Consider the following 13409-nt stretch of genomic DNA (forward strand, 5'->3'; position numbering starts at 1 on the left):
TCACACCAACGTATTCGACTCATAGGAGCAACACAGATGCATAAATGACACGAGATCGAGGTTCCCAACCACCGACTCGGCGGCTGTTGCCATGAGAGCAAACAGGATGGCGATGACGACTTTGTAGAACCATAAGGGATGAAAGACGGGAGAAATGGGTAATGGTTAAGCCTTACCGAAGCCTTCCAGTCGTTCACAGCCTCAGCTCCATCGTTCACAACCTTCTCCTTCGTCTCGGTGGCCTCTCAAGCCATTTGCGACGACTCCGATGGTTCTCGATGGTTTATTCGACTGCCACAACATCTCCGGCGGTAGATCTAGGGTGGTGGTGCTCCACAACGAGGTGGCATGCGGCGGTCTTGGAGCTTCTTAATGTGGCGGCTGAAGATGCCACACATGGTGATGGCGGCTGTTGGTATAAGGACGTAGGGTTAGGGTTTGGGGTATTGCATCTTAAAAACGGGAGGGAAATGACACCGGTTCAAGTCCCGTGTCTCACCAAACTTGGTCATCTTTTAACAATAATAGTCCCTGCCTCTACACATTCTTTTCAAACTAAGCCCAAAATTTACCATTTGGCCCCTTATCCTCCAAAATCTATTCAATTAAAGTCCTAATAATTACCATGCAACCCCTGTCTTCATAAATTCTTTCATATTAAATCCCTAATTTACTAAATAGCCCTCAACCTTCATAATTCCTTACAAACTAATCCAAAATTTACGTTTTAACCCCAAATATTCTAAATTATGACATTTGACTCCCCAAACCAACACCTCGCTAAATATTATTGGTTTTAGGGCCATTATAAATTAATATAAATTATAAATTTACCTTTTGGGGTTCCGGTTTTATTATTTAATTACTCTATTTCAAACAGGATGTTACAATAGGCGGGGCCTAGAAGAAACAGATATGTATACCGAGTGGGGCTCGATGCCAGGCGGGGCTTGATGCTGGACTCTGTCCGATGTCGGGCGGGGCCCGATGAAGGGGCATGGGCCCAGTGTATGTGATTATGTGTATGGTATGTGGTAATATGGGGAACTGACTAAGCTTCATGCTTACGGTTTTCAGTTTTGGTTTCAGGTACTTCCAGTTGCAAAGGGAAGAGCTCGAGATGACTGCATTGCACACACCATGTTGTTTAGCCTGGGATGTTTACTCTGATGTTTTGATTTGGAAACTCTGATAATAATGTTTTGAAATACTCTGACTCATGTTTTGATGGAATGATTTGATAACTGTGGTTTTATTTAATAATTAAAAATGAAATTTTTGGTCATGATTATTGGGATGTTTCAAAGTTGGTATCAGAGCCTTGGTTTGAGGGATTCGAGCACACTCTCGGGTGTGTCTAAACTCAAACTGAGGACTTGGTATGAAATTAAAAAAAAAGGAAAATCATTTTTATAAAGGGATTTTAAAAAGAGAAAAGGGTGTGGTGCATGCAATCAGTCGAGCTCAAGTAAGTTCTCCATACAAGTTTATGTTATGATATGATTATGTGGACTGCATGCTAGATTAGGACTAAGGATATAGGAAGGATGCCTTGTATGCCTACTGTATGTGCTTATTGAACTGCATGCTAGTACTGATTAGTTAGTTTTATGATGGCCTGATTAGGATATGCTTGGTTTGGTTTACTCAATGCTCGAATGCTGCTTGCTTTGTGCTTTTAGGAGTCCTAGTTATATTTAAATAACTACTAAACGAATATGTTAAGTTACATATTAAGAGGTCTAAATAATTTCAGAAGGTTAGGTTTAGCCCTATTTCGCAGCTCTCGTTTGAGTCTAACCGTTGTAGGGTAGAACCTCTCATTCGAAGAATTATCTGGTCTTAGTAATATGTAACGATATTTGTGAGCTAGTTAGGGAAAGGTATCAGGGACTTCTTATGCAGCTAATGGCGGAGAGTGGGTCGGAGATTACCCTAGGGTAAGCCTAGGATGAGATTAATGCTGGGAGCAGTAGTAGTAAAAGGGACTTGGTGGATTCAAGGCATTTCTTGAGGAAAGTACAGATAGATGTGGAAGGTAGTATGGGGCCGTACTACTGAAAGCATAGGATCCGTACTCGATTCAAGGAGGGACGAGATAAAACCGGGGAACTTGTAGTGTGTGTGATCCCTCGATAGTGATGAGTATTCTGATGGTTGTTATGATATGTTGCAACATGGTGACGTTACGTACTAGACCAGTTGGCAGTTCGGGTGCCGGTGAGGGATCATGCTAGGTTTCTGGAGCCGGGCAGCTTGATGATCAGATGAGAAAGTTTATTTCAGCTGAGGTTACGTGCAGTATCATTGACCACGGTCAAGGAGGGCATTTTGGAGATTTTGGATGAGAGGCTGGGAGCCTTCCGCACTAAGATGGCGGCCATGATGGGGGCGCGCACTTTGACATTCCGGGAGTTCAGAGCCTGTGCAGCTCCAGATTATCATGGGGCTAGGGACCCCATTGCTAGCAGTCGGTGGTTGGCAGATGTTGCCAACGCTTTTCGTACTAGTCGGTGTCCCGAGGGGGACAAGGTCCAACTCACCTCCTGTCTTCTGAAGGACAGAGCATGTGATTGGTGGGAGGAGGTTGGACATGCTATTGGAGACGATGCCGCTATTGATGCAATAACATGGAGTGACTTTTCGGCCAGGTTCAGGCCGAGTTTGCACCAGTGATTGAGGTGTAGCAGCTAGCACGGGAGTTCCAGGACCTCCAGCAAACTACAGAGACAGTGGCTGAGATCACCGCTAAATTCAGGGAGAGGGCCCTTCTCGTTCCGGAGTATGTGGCAGACGAGGATAGGAAGAAGGCCCGATATCACGAGATGATGAGGAGCAACATCAGACAGTTTGTGAGCCGGTCCAACTGTAAGAAGCTGGAGGATATGATCGTTCGGGCCAGGGAGAGGGAAATCGACTTAGAGGTGGAGAGGAAGAGTAAGCCAGACGAGGTTCAGACATCCGCGGGTTCGGGCAAGAGGCCCAAGGGGTCAGATTCGAGATCGAGAAATTATTAGGGCCGCAGCCGCTGTCGCAAGTGCGACAGGACACACGAGGGTGCGTATAGGAGCAACAGTGGTGGTGATTCTGGCTACTTCAAGTGCGGCCGGATTGGTCATTATAGCAGGGATTGTACTGTTACCACCACCCAGGGATCAGACTTGATCTGGTTTCATTGTAGTCAGCGGGGCCACAAGAAGGCCCAATGTCCGAGTTTGGCTGCAGTGGGACAGGTGATAGCACCTGCCCCAGCGACATTGAGGAACACTGTTGGACATCAGGGCCAGGCAGAGGCGCATGCGGCGAGGAGCAGGGCTTTCCAGCTGACTACAGAGGAGGCGCGAGTGGCTTCCGATGTTGCAGGTGTGTATCTTTTGCTTTCTTATCAATTCTTATTTATGATTTTATTGCTATTGTCTTGCATTGGTACGATTGAGTGTATCTTGGAGTTATATTTTCTGCTTATGTTTGGGTTATATGCCATCTGCATACCATGAATCTTGGAGCAATAGTGTGAGGTTGTCTCCTTATATAGAAGGTTCCCAGATTGTGGTAGCTGTAGCAAGTGTGATTGGAATGCGGGATGTGTTCCATAGTGTCTTCGAGAAGTTGTACTGCTCTAGTATCGGTTAGTTGGAACACTAGTATCTGGGCGTGTCGGTTGTTAGCAGCTTGAACATTGGAAGGCGGAGAGGATTGTGAATCCTCCAAGTTCTGCGTGCCATGAAGACTTAGTCGAATCTAAGTGGGGAAGTGTTGTAAGACTGCGGGATAGCCATAACATTCACCAGCAGCCAGATAACATGGGAAGTATGGTACGACTGCGGGGCAGTCGTAGCATTCTTCAGTGGTCAGATAGTGTGGGAAGTGTTTTTAGACGGCGGAATAAGCCGTAGCGTTCACAGATTCATTCAGATAAGTTAGGCCAGGGTGGGTCAGTTCATAGGATTGTGGAAAGGCCACAACAGGATCGGAATCAGGAAAGGATAGGTCGTTGGGATTCGAGGTGGAGTTAGGTCGTGTAGCCCAAGAAAGGTGGGACCTATGGGCAAGGTCGCTCCGTGAGATAGTTTGGGTGGGACCCATGGCGAGGCTCGTATGCTTATAGCTATGCAGGTGGGACCTAGCGGAGACCGTTGGGTCAAGGTATGGGGTTAGGGATCTCAGGATTATAGAGCCATGAGTGGCAATGTGAGTAGGGCAGCTTCGATAGCCGAAGTTTCTTCGGAAGTCGTGGGGAGCGACTAAGAGGGTGTTCATTGGCTCAACAACCGGGTGGGAATCTGGTATTTCAGATAGTTGCCAGATAAGTTGGGACCTAGGAGGTGTCGACTCATTCAGATAATGGATAAGAGGCAGCAGGATTTTCGAGAAAAAGTAGTGATGCAAGGATTCTTGTGTGTGGAACAGCTAGTTGACCGGAAGATGCTAAGTCACATTCAACAGGGTTGAATAATCTCAGAGTAATTTATCTGACCCTGTTGCGCAGCTCTTGTTTGAGTCTAACCGTTTCGGTGATGGATCTTCTACTCGAAGGATTATCTGATCCATACGTTGAGTTGGGCATTCGACATCTGGACATAGCAAGTGGAATCATTCAGTGGGTAATGCCGAGATGACCATCACTGGGAGTAGCTGAGGACCGGTTATTTGCGGGGAATTTATATGGTACTATTTCGACATGAGTGGTTTGTCGGAGAGACAGATTAATGTATGGTTTCAGGATCCGAAAAGGCAAAAGTGGTTTTGTGCCGGAGATGGAAGATTTATCCTTCATGGAGAATGGGAAGGGTCTTGTTGATCATGATTCAGATGCCTTGGGAAGGCCATTGACCGCGTGGGGTTATGATTGTACCCCTTTGGATGCCATGTATAAGTGCTCGTCGAGTACAAGACGGATTGTTGGCTGTTGGTAAGAACAATGAACTCAGGATTTATTATGATTGAAGTGTTCTCAATCCTTCACATCTAAGAGTGACATCTTATTCAGGGAACATGACTGTAGATCAAGTGTAGTGGTCATTTCAAAGATTGGACCGGACGGGCAAGGTTATGAATCATATAGGATTGTTGCGAGAATTCAAACTAATTCATAGTGTCTTCTGTGCCTCATGGGGAGCATCAATTAGTTCAGGGCAGATAGTGGGAGCCGCGGGCATGGCGCGTGAGTAGTACCCGGGGTAGGTGATTGTAGAGGACTTCGAGGACGAAGTCTAGTTTAAGTGGGGAAGAGTTGTAACACCTGAAATCTGGAATGCTGATTAAGGAAAGATAATTTTCAATTTAAAAGGTCAACTTGTCGAGTTCAAGGGGGGAGAACTCGACGAGTAGGAATGATTTTGGGACGCGGGATAAGAAACCTACTCGACGAGTTGGGAGGTCCCAACTCGACGATTTGGACTGGGTTTGGGAAACCCTAAATCTGGGATTTTGCACCCTATTTAAACAACTTAACCCCAAGGTGTTGGCCTCATTTACAGCCTCCAAGTCCCAAAACCCTACTCTCGAAACCCTAATGCATTGTGTGATCTTGTGAGCCATTTTGGGAGAATTTTTGTGTGTTTGAAGCTTGTGGAAGAAGGAGAAGCTTGAGGACTCAAGAAGAAGATTATAGATACAACAACTTCACTTCATTCTCATCATTTTATGGTAAGAAAGTCTCAAACTTGCTTAGTGATTACTTAGATCTCTTTATTATCACTTTTATTGGGTTTTTGGCTCAACTATCATGATCCTTTGGGAATGGACGTCCCAAGTGAATACCCTTTCAGATCTAGGGTCATGAAGGGATTTCATGGTATAAAGGTGCGAACTTTATGGCCATAGAAGCCCCATGTAACCTCTAGACCATCATTTTGGCCTTTTAAGCTCCAAATGGCCATGCATGGAGAGAAAGCTGAAGGTTTTACGTGTTCATCTAGCCTCCAAGGTCCAGATCTCTGTTTGTACACCTTATCTTGAAGTATTGATGGCTTTTGGATTAAGATCAAGGTCTTTTAGAGTTAGGGTTTGAGCTAAATCACTTAAGGAAGGGTATTAACGGGTAAAGTTGGAAAGTTTACCCTTCTAAGGGCATTTCCAGTCTGAATATGAAGTATAGGGCTTAGATCTGAAGAATAGTGGCTTAATGCATTAAGAAGAAGTTAGCAGACTGAAGAACTCGATGAGTTCAAGGAGGAACTCGACGAGTTAGGTTGAAAAGTCCCGATTATGTTCAAAGGGAGAACTCGACGAGTTGACTCGTTATATCACGAATCTGAGATTTATGGGTACTCGGCGAGTTAGAAGATGACTCGACGAGTTGAGTTAACTCAGAGCGTTGACTTTTGAATTTGACTTGGATGTTGACTTTGACCTTGACTTGACTTTGACCAAGGTTGACTCTTGAAGGGTCATGAAGCATGGGATGGTTACTAAGGGTTTTGATATGTAGGGGTTTGATTATAGCCGATCACAGGGCAGAGGCGTGCAGCTATCATGCGACACTTGAGGTGAGTCTCCTCACTGTTTGCATGGGTCGAAGGCATAATTGCCGCCCCATTTTGTTTATGTATAGTAGGAAGACCCGGGGGTTAGCCCTTGGTAGTAGTTATGATTGTGTGTATTCCAGACCACGGTTCGATGCCGGGCGAGGCCCGAGGAATTCTTATATGTATGTTTCCGGACTACGGTTCGATGTCGGGTGGTACCCGATGAATGTATGCATGTTTAGTTATATTTGTTGTCTCTGTGATACTTGTATGTTCCTGGTAGGGGAGTGAGCGTGGGTGGGGGCCCGTATCTCACCATTAGCGGAGTGTGGATGGGGTTCCATATCTCATCATTAGCAGAGTAGGGGCGGGGCCCATGATAGGAGGGAAGTGAGGGTGGGTGGGGGCACGTATCTCACCACTAGCAGAGTTTGGACGGGGTTCCATATCTCATTATCAGCAGAGTAGGGGCGGGGCCAATGATAGGTGAGACCTTAGGACTAGAGCATATAGTATTGAATATGATTCTTCATGTGCTAGCATGATTATATGATATTGTTTGTATGTGTATAGCGGGCGAGGCCCAGTGATAGGTGGGGCCTAGAAGAAGCAAATCTGTATATCGAGCGGGGCTCGATGCCAGGTGGGGCATGTTGCCAGACTCTTTCTGATGCCGGGCGAGGTCCGATGAAGGGGCAGGGACCCAGTGTATGTGATTATGTGTATGGTATGTGGTAGTATGGGGAACTCACTAAGCTTCGTGCTTACGGTTTTCCGTTTTGGTTTCAGGTACTTCCAGTTGTAAAGGGAAGAGCTCAGGGTGACTGCATTGCACACACCATGATGTTTAACCTGGGATGTTTACTCTAATGTTTTGATTTGGAAACTCTGATAATAATGTTTTGAAATACTTTGGCTCATGTTTTGATGGAATGGTTTGATAACTATGGTTTTATTTAATAATTAAAAATGAAATTTTTGGTCATGATTTTTGGGATGTTTCATAATAACTCACATATTTACATAGTAAATGAATTTTAAAGTTCAAAGAAATAGAAATTCGACCAAAAATAGGAATGCATCTAAATAATAGGATTATGATTGACATAATTGACAAATAAGATTCAAGAAATACCCTTGCATCCAAAAACAACAATTCACCCAGCAACAATTCTTTTTCGATAACCATCATTTTCCAGTAGTTACCAATTGTCCATACCCTTCCACAAGTTGCCAAACATATGATCAAATCGCCCCTATAGACCTCTCTTATTTCCAAAACTGCCAACACTCAGATAGGTTCAAAAAAATCAATATGAATAGTATTTATGAGAATCATCCTCAAATATAGAAACAAAATAGGACAATGGAATCACAAAAACATGTATCAAAGTACCCAGTTGCAACCACTCAAACAAATGCTTATAATAAACCTTATTTCGATGTTAGTACAAAAGGAGTTACCTGGTTTTGTCTTCGATTAAAGTGATAGGCAAGAGACCACCGACACCAACCTACACAATGAGCTCGGGCATGAATGGTCAGGTTGGTGGCTCCGTCCTTATATCTAGGGTTAGGGTTAGGATGAGGGTGTATTCATAATTCAAAAGGAACAGATAGATCAGATGTGGGTAAGTGAGAATATGGAAATCAGGTAACTAGTATGGTTATCCGTGATGGCCATGGAACTGGAGAGCATCTAGAGGAGGCATATTTGGCAATTGATGGAGGATCATTTGGGTTATCGATCAAAGCATAGAGACCACAAAATCAGTTTAGGTTTATTAGTGGTGATGGAGTTTACCAAAACCTTAAAAATACGATGAGAGAAAGTCTGATGAGAATGGATTTGGGATTAAGATATGGCTGAACTGACCGGTGCTAGCGGTGGAGTGTGGTTTTAGAGATAAATATACCAGCGACGATGGTTTATTGGTTGTGGTGCAGTGGTTTCTAGAGGCGGAGAAGGAGGAAGAGAGACGGTGATACGGTGGTTTATATATACTAGAGCTAATAATGACAGCAAATGGGCGATACAATGATAGTTTGTTTGGAGATGACTGGTTTGTACCTTTGTGTTATTGACTCTCTATATATAAGGAAGGCAGACCAAAATCACAATATTTTAGGCGAGACCTTGTGATTCTTAGGATTTGACTCCATCAAGGATTAAAGGGTTGGGTCAAAGCCCGATTTGAAGGTATTAGGCGATAAACTGGGGAGATTGTTGGGCGAATAGGGTGTTATTGGGTCAAAACTTTGCATAAAGTGATTGTAAGTATTCCAATTTGGTTTGTACCTCTTAAAATTCAACATTTGGGGGTAAATGATTATTAAGGTATAAAGATATAGAAGAATAATTATGGAATATTCACTAATTATAACTATCTCATGTATATTATGCAAGGTTGTAAAAAACGCTCGACGTTAGCTAGTCGGTGGACTAGGTTCAAGGGATTAATCGGCTAGGCGGAGATTTATCGGGGGATTAATCGGGGACCATTAATTGCTAATTTGTTGAATTTTAAAAAATTAAATATGACTAATATCATATCAAAGTTCGTAAATACCACTAATATGATAACAATATAGGTTAATATGATTAATACAACACTAATCATGCCTCAAATAGTTTCCACTGAAATAAAACTTCTTCAAAATGTTAAAATTTCATCGTTTTATAATGTTTCACTAATTATGTATGCAGGGATTAATAGCTAGGCGCCCTCTAATCGGTCGAGTAGCGCCTAGGGATTAATCAGAGATTAATCGGGACCTAGTCGAGATTTTTACAACAGTGATATTATGATTAAGTATATATACATACGTAGTGCTATTTATAGAAGGAAACACAATGATAGACAATGTATTTAACTATACCATAACCTATCGAAGATATCAAAACAAAGATAATTATTATATATATTAGGTTAAGTATATATAGGGATAATTATAGAAAGAAATTATATCAAATGAAACTATATTACTTCGTCAGTCCACGCGAATATTGGTTAGACATTATGTCGCCATTCCGCAGTATGACTTTGTCAAACATATATATTTAATAAAACTAAATAGTAAATTAATTAACAAAGCAAAATGGTTATGTAGATTAAGATTGGATGATATTCCCAACTTAATCTTGCATACGAAAGATCCCTCTCACTCTAAGATTAGAATTATACTCTTCATGAGCATAGTTCTTGGATAAAAGTATATGTAGTGTATGAATATATCTATAAGATAATTATACAACGGACAAGATTATATTATGCTACATTTGATAGGTTAAAACCTAAAGTGTATGGTAGTATGTGATAAATAATAATTAAAGTACTCAGCTAAATACAATTACATAATAATAATTATAAAATATTAAGATCCTAGGTAGGTCATAAGTACACAATTATATAGGTTAAGATTAGACGATATTCGATTAACCTATATTGAGTATGAAAGTTTACTCATACCTCACCCAACCCTATAGATATGAATACCCTCCTTTTTTTTTTGTAAAATACATTCTTAAGATATGAATACACGAATAATACCAAGGAGGAGAAAGAATCACAGAAGCCATAAATAGTAGGATACTTTTTTTAAAATACTTTTACAACTTAATAAAGTTATCTAAAAAAAGTATTTTAAAAGTATAATATACAAAACCTGTGAACTCACCAACATTACGTTGACCGTTTCCAAAACCACATGTATTCATAGGAAACCATGAGATGGAAGACTGCGCCTTCGAAAGTAGTGGTTGATTGATGAAGCTACCGAAGACTTATTATCATTATAGTTATGCCTACCTGTTAAGACACCTTTTGTATTAGAATTTCTAGTACTTTAGAAGTACGTTCAGATGTAATATTTTTATCTATAATGGAAGTTATACTCATGTTTTTATATTGTTTTGTACTGCTCGATGTATGTTCAATATCTATGATCCAATGTCCTAACGTCGCTTAGCTCGACATTTCCGCCGTTGGCCGCGGGTGTGATAGATTGGTATCATAGCTATTGGCTATAACAAACTAGTACTTCCTTAGGAATTACGACTATAGCCTAGGGGTTTATACTCCGGTTAGGTTTGTACTCAAACCTACAAATAAATGTATTATTATTAATTACATTACTGATAGACTACTGACGTGAGCGGTGTCTAGTTTGAACTGTCGCTTGGGTTGTTTGATTTCAGAACGGCTATATGAATCCAAAATCATATATACAAAGAAATCCAATAAAACATACAAACAAACTTCAGATATAGAGTTATACATAAAATTAGTCCCTCGATGAGAAAATACCTAAATATATACAAAGAAATCTATAGGAATCCAAAATCAAAAGCTTAGGTCAAATACGATATCTGAGATTAGCACAATATGTGGGCCGAATCACAACTAAGCATAACTTGTTCACAATTCACCTATGCTTAATTATGGTTATATCGACATATAACTAATCATGGATATGGGAATTGATAGAGTAAACTCTCGAGAATCCCATAGAACTTAGAACCTAACGATTCAGACCATTACTATCTAGGAAAGATAACACGGTCAATGCATAAGAATGACAAATCTTGGAAACACGGTAACGAAACCATTTCCAGAGAAAGATCAAGTTGTGTTATCCCCTCTTAAGATGAAGGATACCCATTTTACCAAAGTTCCTATACCTCTATTTTAATTAACCCCCAACAAGGAACCCCACAAAAAAGACGATTCTAAGAAACGACTAGAGAGCCAGCCAAATCGTTATAAGTGCCTTCTAAGGACCCTTCAAAGTCCTTTTAGGAGGATGATCCTACTGAGGAGGAGATGAATCCCCCTAAGAAAGGAAGTTGATTTCTCATATTATGAGAATAAGAAGGCCGTAAATCAACATATGATTCGCTACCTATCCTTGTCCCTTGAAACGTCACCTGGTTTCGTCATACATATCCTATCCACTTGTCACACCATAAATAATGAGTTGCGGATCATCAAAATAAGTGCCATAAGCTGGTCTAATATGATCCTAAGGTTAGATAAGGAGCTAAGACTGGATAAAAGGATTGAAGCTCCAAGCACAAGTTACAGAGCAAAAGTCATCGCCGCAAAGGCAAATGTCTGTGCGATAAAGATAAGAACTCGGTCCGCTTAGCAATAGCTCCCTAACCTAGTATGGTAGGCTTCCAAGTTATTCCCTATGTCTACACATTATAAGTATAATGAGAAGTTCGGTTATGCAAGAAAGCAATATCATCGTTATCCCCTTAAGAAATATTCTTTTAAGTACATCGAAGCTTTTCCCTCCTAACATAGAAATTTTTGTGATATTTTTTACACTAACTCATGTGTTTAGTCGTTACTGCTCGTATCTATAAAAAGGCGTCATCGACTAACACTCCCTTTTCTTTTCGCTAACTATAATAGGGTCCAAACATGCCTCAAAGAAGAGTCTCCAGAAGGAACCCGAGGGCACTGCCAAACCTTGACGCAATAGCCATCAAGGCGTTGATCACCCAACGGGTCGCTGAAGCCCTAACTAATAGGAATGTCAAATCCGGACAAGGTAGAGGAACTAGAGGACATAATACATAGGTTGGTAACGAGAGTCACCCAAGAGCATGTAATTATAAGAATTTAGGAACTGCAAGCCCAAACTATTCTTAGTAAATAAAGGAGTAGTAGGACCGACTCGCTGGATCGAGAAATTAGAGTCAATATTTGAGATCAATTTTTGTGTTGAGAATTTTAAAGTTAGGTTTGCTGCATGTACCTTCGAGGAGACAACATTGTCATGGTGGATCGGCCATGTCAAAACCATGGGAGTTAGTGCAGCTAATGCCGTCTCTTGGGATGAACTGAAGCAGCTAATGATTAAAGAGTATTGTCACAGAGAGGAGATACAAAAGCTAGAACAAGAATTCAGGAACCTTACCATGCAAGATGCAGACATTGCAACTTATACCAGTCGTTTCAATGATCTCACCATCTTTTGTCCTAATTTTGTCACCCTGGAATACAAGAAAGTAGAAAGGTACATATGAGGTTTAGTACAACCTATCCAAGGATTAGTTCATTGTGAGTTGTGACCTTATAATGCAATCGCATTCTCTGGTCCAATTGCCGTTTTTGTTTCTGTATTCCTGATTTATCCACTTGGTTAGCTTGGTTGGTTCTTTGCTCCTAGTTTTGGTGTAGCAGCTATATTTCGATTTATCCTCTTTTTTCAAGGATTTCATAACTGGACATTGAACCAATTTCATATGATGGGAGTTGCAGGTGTATTGGGCGTTGCTTTGCTATTCGATATTCATGGTGCTATCGTAGAAAATACTTTATTTGAAGATGGTGATGGGGCAAATACATTCTGTGCTTTTAACCCAACTCAAGCTGAAGAAACTTATTCAATGGTCACTGCTAATCGCTTTTGGTCCCAAATCTTTGGGGTTGCTTTTTCCAATAAACGCTGGTTACATTTCTTTATTTTATTTGTACCAGTAACTGTTTTATGGATGAGTGCTCTTGGAGTAGTCGGTCTGGCCTTGAACCTACGTGCCTATGACTTCGTTTCTCAGGAAATTCGAGCGACAGAAGATCCTGAATTTGAGACTTTCTACATCGGATTTTTTGAGGAACGTATCGAGAGATAATTTGATTTGGTTGGACAATGTGTGGTTGGTAAACAAGGATTGGATTTTTTCGTAAGGTATGGAATGTATCGTCAAATATTCAATATGATTCCACAAGATCTAGTTTCGTTCAAGTAAGGGATTCTAGCCAATTGAAAGGATCTTCTGATCAATCCAGAGATCATTTTGATTCCATTAGTAATAAGCTACTTACGATAGTGCCAAGAGATTGAACTTTACCCTGACCAATCAGATAATCTTCCAGGGAACCATGGTTCTAAAGACTGATCCCCCAGGATCAGAAAATAGCAAGATAA

General features: G+C 41.2%; 1 pseudogene; it reads left to right on the plus strand.

The window, feature by feature from the left end:
• The first annotated feature begins 278 nt into the window (after positions 1–278).
• Positions 279–13113, plus strand: LOC145127197 (photosystem II D2 protein-like; annotated as a pseudogene).
• The last annotated feature ends 296 nt before the right edge of the window (positions 13114–13409 follow it).

The sequence above is a fragment of the Lactuca virosa genome, chromosome 7, assembly GCF_052849685.1.
Source record: "Lactuca virosa cultivar CGN04683 chromosome 7, Lactuca_virosa_CGN04683_v6, whole genome shotgun sequence".
In the NCBI taxonomy this organism is placed as follows: domain Eukaryota; kingdom Viridiplantae; phylum Streptophyta; class Magnoliopsida; order Asterales; family Asteraceae; genus Lactuca; species Lactuca virosa.